Here is a 9,840-nt window from a genome sequence, read left to right as displayed (position 1 = left end):
CCCCGAACGGGGGCACAATGCCGCCGAGCGCCGCAGAGCCATTCAAGCGACGATGGCAGAAGTGGATGACACGGGGTGGAGGAAGAACCCAGCAGGGTCACATGATTTGGGGTTTGGGGTGGACCAGCGATAATTACCCTCACCCCCCCCCGCCCTACTTTGTGCAACCATCTGCCCTCTCCCCCTGCCCCCCCCCCCCCCCGCTCATTCCCCCACTTTTCACTTGAACTTGGGGGTGACTTTCCCATGCCACCCGATCGCTCAAACCTCGCCCCTGTCCCCGTGCCGCCGTCACGCCCGTCCCTCTATTCTCCGCGTCTTTCTCGGGATGCCTGCGCCGGATGATTCACAGACGGAGACCCCTGACCCCCCGTGGCGCCCGCCACCCCAAAATTTCCTCTCCCAGATGTCCCGGGAACACAACAAAACACACCAGATGCACTTGAACTCGAATGCAGCCGTCGTGGCATCTGACGACCCAGTTTTACAACCCAGACACCATCGTAAAATATCCCTAAACCCTCGGTCCAGGGCCACGCCCGCCTCGCCTCGCCTCGCCTCGCATGCCGGCACTGAACCTGATCCCGAACCCCAGCACGGAACTACAGCAGTACCGGATACATCGTCATCATCTTCATCGTCCCGACCACGCGACACCCGTCACCGAGCCCTGGCGCTCCTCCAGCTCACGCTGGGCGTAAAACAAAGGATTCTGGGAGAAAATCACCTTCTCTTCATGCCTGCTTTCATGCCATGGAGGCTCTGCCAATTAGGTTCTCCTTAACAACGATTCAGGCGTCCATAAAACACACAGAGCAGCTGCGCCAAGCAGGGTTTGGATCTCAGAGCTTCATAAACTTCTCTACATCACACACACACCGGAGCACCCGGAGGAAACCCACACAGACACGGGGAGAACATGCAAACTCCACACAGAAAGGACCCGGATCATTCTAAGGTTGGAAATCGAACCCAGGACCTTCTTGCTGTGAGGCGGCAGTGCTACCCACCGAGCCACCGTGCCATTAAGAAAAACAGCTAATGAATATATAACACCTAATAGATAATCAAAAGGTTGCCAGTTCAAGCCCCACCACTGCCAGGTTGCCACTGTTGGGCCCTTGAGCAAGGCCCTTAATCACAAGACCAATTCACTGGGCAACAGGTCGCCAGTCCATCATACACTCACACCTAGGGGCAATTTAGTCACTCCAAGTAGCCCAACTGCATGGGTTTGGACTGTGAGAGGAAACCGGAGCACCCGGAGTAAACCCACACAGACACATGGAGAACATGCAAACTCCACACAGAAAGGACCCGGATCACTCTAAGGTTGGGAATCGAACCCAGGACCTTCTTGCTGTGAGACGACAGTGCTACCCACCGGCACCATGCCACTAAGAAAAACAGTGACTGAATATTTAATACGACCTGCATGTGTAGTGTAGCCTAGTGGTTAAGGTAATCAGAAGGTTGCCAGTTCAAGCCACACCACTGCCAGGTTGCCACTGTTGGGCCCTTGAGCAAGGCCCTTAATCACAAGACCAGGAAACACCTCGGACAGGTCGCCAGTCCATAACACACTCACACCTATAGGGGCATTTTAGTATCTTCAGTTAACCTGACTGCATGTGTTTGGACTGTGGGAGGAAACCGGAGCACCCGGAGGAAACCCACGCAGACACGGGGAGAACATGCAAACTCCACCTGGGAATCGAACCCAGGACCTTCTTGCCATGAGGCAACAGTGTGCTCTACTATAGCCTATAGGTTAAGGTACTAGACTAGTAATCAAAAGGTCGCTGGTTCAAGCCCCACCACTGACAGGTTGTCACTGTTGGGCCCTTGAGCAAGGCCCCTAGTCACAAGACCAATTCACTGGGCAACAGGTCGCCAGTCCATCATACACTCACACCTGGGGGGCAATTTAGTATCTTCAGTTAACCTGACTGCATGTGTTTGGACTGTGGGAGGAAACCGGAGCACCCGAAGGAAACCCACACAGACATGAGGAGAACATGCAAACTCCACCTGGGAATCGAACCCAGGACCTTCTTGCCATGAGGCAACAGTGCCCTCTACTATATGAGCAAGTTAATTACTAATTATTAATCATGGCAGGATTTTATATTACGAAATTAAAGTCGTTATTTGATAAATAGTGAGAACTTGCGTCTTGTGCGCAAAATATGGAGGAATTCGCGCACACGGTGAAGGTAACAATGCCTCCTTTGTTAAATCTGCGCCTCCACGGTCTTGGCTCGACCCCATCTGCATACCGCGCTCCCAAAACAGACCCCACATCCACTTCATAAAGCATCATCGGACCTCCTGGTCCTGCGTGTGACCGGGAGTCTGAATTTGGGGATAAACGCGCCTCCCATCTGGGTGCCAATAACAAGCGGAGGCCTCGGGACTGGGAGATTCACCCGAAAACGGAGGACATCTTCCCCCAGAATCCCCCCCCGGGGGCAGACGGCAACCCCAGAACCTAAAGGTCATGAGAGAGTGGGGTGCAGGGCAAGAGGAGAAGGGGGCAGCTTGTGTGAGCCCACAATGCCCGTGCGCTTTTGTTTATTGTCGGAAAAGCCGCGGCCATGAACTTGACAATTTATCGCCGTTCTGCTGCTCCGGCAAACAGACCGAGGGGGGTCCGAGCTGTGCAAACACGATTTAATCCTCGTATTGATGCCACCCCTTGCTTTTAGGATCGCGCAATCTGAAATTAAAATGTTCTCCGTGTGTTGGGAACCGGCAGCCGGCGGCGGCTTTAACCAGGACGGTTCAATTCACAAAGCATCAAACACACCATGCTGAAAAGAATCAGACAATTAGGAGCAACAAAAAACGTCTATTTCTTTTTTGCTTTTTTTGTTGTATTTTTACTTTAAAAGCTCATGCAGAATGTGGACTTTCGTATTTTTATTATTATTATATCATAATTGTTATTATTATCATTATTATTTATTATTATTATTATTATTATCATCATTATTTTTTTATTATTATTATTATCATTACTATTTATTATTACTATCATCATTATTTTTATTATTATTATTATTATTATTATCATTATTATTATTACTATTATTATTATTATTATTTGTATTAGTATTATTATTATTAATATTATTATTATTATTAATATTATTATTATTATTATTACTATCATTATTATTATTATTATTTGTATTATTATTACTATTATTATTTTATTATTATTATTATTATTACTATTATTATTAATATTATTATTATTATTATCATCATTATTTTTTTTATTATTATTATTATTATCATTACCATTTATTATTATTATCATCATTATTTTTATTATTATTATTATTATTATCATTATTATTATTACTATTATTATTATTATTATTTGTATTAGTATTATTATTATTAATATTATTATTATTATTACTATTATTATTATTATTAATATTATTATTATTATTATTACTATCATTATTATTATTATTATTTGTATTATTATTACTATTATTATTTTATTATTATTATTATTACTATTATTATTAATATTATTATTATTATTACTATTATAATTATTAATATTATTATTATTATTACTATTATTTTTATTATTATTTGTATTATTATTATTATTACTATTATTAACATTATTTTTATTGTTATTATTATTATTATTATTTTATTATTATTATTATTATTATTATTATCATTATTTTTATTATTATTATTATTATTATTTTTATTATTATTATCATTATTTTTATTATTTGTTTAATTATTATTATTATTATTTGTATTATTATTATTATCATCATTATGCTGAAAAGAATCAGACATTTAGAAGCAACAAAAAACATCTATTTTTTTGCTTTTTTTGTTGTATTTTTACTCTAAAAGCTCATGCAGAATGTGGACGCTCGTTTAAAAGTGGCAGAATAAATGTGAGCACTTATGATCCGCTCCTGCTGCGCATTATAAAGCACATTTCTCTATTTCTCTCCCTAAAGGAGTTAAACTGCTGGTTATTGTTCCTCTCGCTTTAAATCTTCTTTTATGTGCCGGGTTGTAAATGGTTTATAGTCCTCAGCATAAAACGAGCATCACACCCCGCTGTCTCTTTCACGCATCACAGAGGCTCCGTGTCTCCGCGGCCTCGGTACGTATGCGCCGTTTCGCGGGTCTCTATAGCCCGGGCGCAGCGGGAGCGGGAAAGCCCGCGGGAAAGCCTATTGTACCTCTAATGGGAGTTAACTCCAGGCCCTGGATGGCTGACTAGGTGCCCATTCGCTGCCAGTGCAGTATTGTTTAAGTCGGGACGCTTATTAACATGTGGAGGCACGACGGTTTCCGATTCATATTCGGGGTCTAATTAAGTCTAATTAGGGCGTGTACTTACATCCTACTTACCACCCCCTGGGGTAATTAAATTAACCAGCAATTAGTGCCCTGGGTTAAATTTGGTTCCTCCTCTGCTGGATTACTTAGGTTAAGGAACTGGAGTAGTAATCGAAAGGTTGCTGGTTCAAGCCCCACTGCCAGGTTGCTACTTTTGGGCCCTTGAGCAAGGCCCTTAACCCTCAATCGCTTAGACAGTATACTGTCGCGGTACTGTAAGTCACTTTGGATAAAAGCGTCTAAATGCCGCCACCCACCATCCATTTACATTTTCGGCATTTAGCAGACTATATATGCAGTATATTGTCTAAGCAATTAAGTGTTAAGGGCCTTGCTCAAGGGCCCAACAGTGACAATCAGGCAGCAGTGTGGCTTGAACCAGCAACCTTTTGATTACTAGTCCACTACCTTAAGGCCCTGGCTCACTGACTTCCTGTCCTCTCTACCAAGTGGCTCACCTCACAGCAAGAAGGTTCTGAGAAGGGTTTGATTCCCAGGTAGAAAGGTCAGAGTCCTTTCTGTGTGGAGTTTGCATGTTCTCCCCGAGTCTGTGTGGGTTTCTTCCGGGTGCTCCGGTTTCCTCCCACAGTCCAAAGACGTGCATTGTGTGTGAGTGTGTTTGCCCTGTGATGGACTGGTGAATTATGCCCGCCGTGACCCTGACCAGGATAAAGCGGTGGTAAAACAAACAATGAATGAATGAATGAGCGTCTTCATTGTGTTTTGAAAATTCTAAGCATCTTTGAGTTCTTGAGAAGTGCTATAATATATTATTATTATTATTATTATTATTATTATTATTATTATCATTATTATCATTATTTTTATTATTATTATTTTTATTATCATTATTATTATTATTATCATTATTATTATCATCATTATTATCATTATTTTTATTAATATCACTATTATTATTATTATTAGCATTATTTTTCTTATTATTATTTTTATTATTAGTATCATTATTATTATTAGCATTATTTTTCTTCTTATTATTATTATTATTAGCATTATTTTTATTAATATTACTATTATTATTATCATTTTTATTATTATTATATCATTATTATTATTACTATTTTTTGTTTTTATTATTATTATTGTTATTACTATTTTAAAAAAAATTTTTCATATAAATATTATTATTATTATTATTATTATTAAACAAGAAAAATTGCTTTGGTTTAGTCTTTAAGACTTTCTAAGACCACGTCACATCGAATATTTGAGGGGGCGGGGGTGTTAAATAAAACTAACCTCTCTGTTGCAGTTTTGAGTCGGTATGTATCACACTGTTTTTCCGAGGCTAAAAATCACTACATAGAGCCGAAGATATCATCTTATAATTGTGTCTGAGTACAATTCAGGCAACTGGGGGTTAAGGGCCTTGCTCAGGGGCCCAACAGAGGCAACATAGCAATGGTGGAGCTTGTATCGTACCTTAACTGCTGATCTAACAACGGCCCTTTATATCAGTCAAAGATTTTTGGATGGTACATATACAAATATATGTGGACACACTTCCTAATTATGGAGTTCATTCATTCATTGTTTGTTTTATAACCTCTTCATCCTGGTCAAGGTCACAGTGGTCTGATTCACTGACCATGAGCAACTTTTCTGCAAACTGGAAGATTTATCTGAAAGCGGAAATCAAGGGTCTCGTCACTGGGGCATATTCTAACTCTGCCCATACAACAAAGTACAGTCTGTACCGTTAAATAGATATTTTTATAGTACTGTATATGTGATATGATAAATGATAGCTCGATCTGTGTGCTGCCTCCTTAAATCTGTCCACTTATAAGATAAGATGAGATAAAATAAGACAAGATGAGATAAGATAAGAAGTAAGATAAATTAGATAAGGATAAGATGAGATAAGATTAGCCTTTTATTATCCCACAGAGAGCAAGTTGCAATATTTTAGCAGCTTTATGAGTATAGAGATACAAACATTGTTTATAAAATGTAATGAAATTGTATGTAAATATATTTAAATTTATTTATTTATTTAGGTTTTAACGCCATGTTTAACACATTGGTGTCATTTAATAGCAGTACTAGGTATTATGTATGTGTTTTATATTTTGTGAATATATTTAAAAATAAAGATAAAAGAGAAAGTAGAAGTTTGCACATTTCCAGCAGCTTCGTTCCCACAGCGGGGACTGACTGGTAAACGTATAACAGCGTTGGCACACGAGTGTTTCCAGGGGGCCGGGTGGGTGATCCTACCCCCCCAACACACACACACTACATGGCATGCTGCACTGGGTCTGAGCTGCACGCTGTGTGGATCTTTTGGATTAACCCCATGAACCGAGGGGAGCCATGTTGGATTAAAAGTGGCTCGGTTGTGCCTTTATGAATACGTGTGTGTGTGTGTGTGTGTGTGTGTGTGTGTGTGCTGGCCCTGAGCAGCTGCAAGCGCCGCCGCCCCTTTTAATGAGATCTCAATCAGAGCCGCCCCTCCCCTGGAACCCTTTCCCAAATCTTATGCAGATGAGGGGTGTCGAGCGTGCCAAAGGTCGGGGTTAAAGTTCAGTGCCACTGTCTGGCCCGGCCCTGCCCGTCTGCTTCTCACGGACGCCCGTGAACTTGCTGCTTTAAAGCACAAAACCTGCTGGAACATGAACACTGAGGCGTCCAATTGAGACATAGAGTTTTTATTATGGTCTAGCTTCCTTTTTAAAATGATCGGTATATTAAAATCAATTTCAGTGGTTACCAGTTACCATAGACCAGGAGGGTCCGGTCATGCCCACCAAGGGCCGGTGTGGCTGTATGGTATCAAGCCTAAGCACACCTGATTCTACCTGTTTAAATAATCAGTTAGTCTTGAAGCACCTGATAGGTTGTTGACCTGAAAAGTTGGCACCAAACTGGCACTTTGTGTGTAGGACTGGACACCCCTGCTATAAACCAGTATTGTAACGTGTTGTCCTGAACTGGGAAAGAGTGAAAAGTTCCGTCTGACATCCATGTTTCCCTCTTTTAACTCCATTTAGCTCCATTACATAATAAAATAACAAATATTATGTTATATATACAGACGTAAATGTGTACAGACGTCAACAAAAGACAAACCTGTACAGCGGTACCTTGTAACTCAACGTCCCCTAAACTCTAAATCCTTGAAAGCATCAGATCCAGTGTTACAGCTCCACATGTATCTGTGTTTATCTGGATTTTCCTCCCTGTTTCACTTTTAAACTTGTGTTACAGCTCCAGCTTCTGAGAAATGGTGAGAATCAGAATCAGCTTCTCCCAGAGTCTAAAACGCTTCTGGTTCAGAATAAAGCTTAACGTGGTTTAATGTAGTAAAAGAAGGAGACAGGAGCACTAAACTTCTCTTCATTATTACTGCTCATAAGTTCCTCCACTAATCACATTCCTCACTCGCTGTTTTACTACAATAAGTCACGGTACGTTTTGTGAGCCGGCACACTACAGCAGCACAAAAGCGGTTTAGTCACTTCTTATGTGAATGCGCCGGTACTGAACAGAATACGGTATTCCAAGATCAAGATCAAGCATCTCCACCATCAAGAAGCATAAGGAAACAATAAAGTCCATGTTTTAACCGTTTGTAATTGTATTTCAGTGTGTTTATATTATATTTGTGTTATTTTCAGTGTTTAAGTGTCAAAAACAACCTCATTATTTTACATGCGACTAAAATATCTGCAGTTCCACGGGACCATGGACGCATTAACAGGTTCCCCAAACATCCTTATGGGAAAAAATTACCTCGAAACTCGACGCCACTCCCAGAACCGACTGATGTTGAGTTTCAAGATATCGCTGTATATAAAGTTAGTTAGTAATACTAAAATTAGTAAGACATCAAGGGATGAATAATTCTCACACACTGCTAGCATAATTCTATTCAACTTTGTAAAGTCTATACATAGAATCTATTCTGTGTCTACATCTTGTTTCCAAGTAAAGCTAACAGACTGCACAATTTAAAGCACAATTACTGTTCAATTGTTTCCTTTAACATAATAAAGAGAAAGAGAAAATAACAAAGTTCTATTTATTCTAATTCTATTCTATGGTCTAATTCTAATTAACCAGTTAAATAGAAACAATGCACTACAATTTGTTGGTATACAAATCAAGTATAGATAAATAAATAGACCTTTAAAATCACCAGAAAGTGTTCAAAGAAAGTAAAAATATATAATCATTAATGTATTATTGTTAATAAAATTATTATTATTATTGTTGCTGTTGTTAATATAATAATAATAATAATAATAATAATAATAAACAATAATTAATGGTGTTAAGAACTAAATATACAATAATTCTTTCTATTGCTCGATAAACAGACTTTAAAATTACTTATAAAAATCTAAAACATGTTATTTGAGATATTTTATTTTATGTGATCGATACAGAATAGAATAAAATAACTACAGTAGAATAGAAAATATAATCAATAAACAAATAAAATAAACGCCAGTGCAGTAATGTACACCAGAAAATGGCTTGAAAAAAATATGAACAAAAACATTATAAAGAAAGAGATTAATTGTTTAAAATTAAACCTAAATATTAAATTAAGGGAACAAAGTGTTTCCTATTATTAGTATTTCATTTTACTTTCTGAGCATTGGAAGCCAAATATAAAGCTCTAGGGTAAAAACAAAGAAAGAAATAAACTAAAGCATTATAAATAAATAGAACATATTTACCTGATAGTGTGATGAGCACGAGCAGCAGAGGCACCGCGACCATGGTCATTGTGTGTGTATAGTCCGTTCTCAGCATCACTTTCTACTCCCGAATATTCATTTGTCCACAGTTCAGCTTACAAAAATGCCCCAAAAATCAAAAATGCATATAATCCAGCACTTGTAATTCCTTTATGCGTGTAAATAGAGATATAAATTCAGCAGAACGTTTATATTGATATTAGTGTGTTTTATTCAGTGTGTGTGTGTGTGTGTGTGTGAACGCGACTGTTCAACACTGATCAGCTCAATCATACTGAGGTCAACATGAACGCTGCACAAACAGCTGGTCAGCGGTGGTGAGAGGAAACGACCAATCAAAATGGAAAAAGCAATGAAGAGGCGGGTAGCAACCAAAAACAGCCAATCAACATGGAGTAAGCAATGAAGAGGCGGGGCTAACGATAAGCCAAACGTATAAAAGTAACGGATTCAAGTCAAATCCACTCACTTTTTCGGATCTTTCGTGGAAGTTGGTTAATAAATTTTTCACTTTAAAGTAAAAATACTCCCCAAAAATACTCATTATGGTTAAAATACATGTTTTATTCAAACCAAAGTATAAATACTCATCCAAAAATATTTATTATAGTTAATGTAGTGTTTCACGTTTTACTGAGGCGAATATGCTAATGCTAACAAAATTGCTCGCCATAAAATGTCACAATTTGAGTAAACAAAACTATATAGACCGTCT

The sequence above is a fragment of the Trichomycterus rosablanca genome, chromosome 3 (genome assembly GCF_030014385.1).
Source record: "Trichomycterus rosablanca isolate fTriRos1 chromosome 3, fTriRos1.hap1, whole genome shotgun sequence".
Classification (NCBI taxonomy): domain Eukaryota; kingdom Metazoa; phylum Chordata; class Actinopteri; order Siluriformes; family Trichomycteridae; genus Trichomycterus; species Trichomycterus rosablanca.
The sequence above is the reverse complement of the archived record's forward strand: the minus strand, read 5'-3'. Positions refer to the sequence as shown.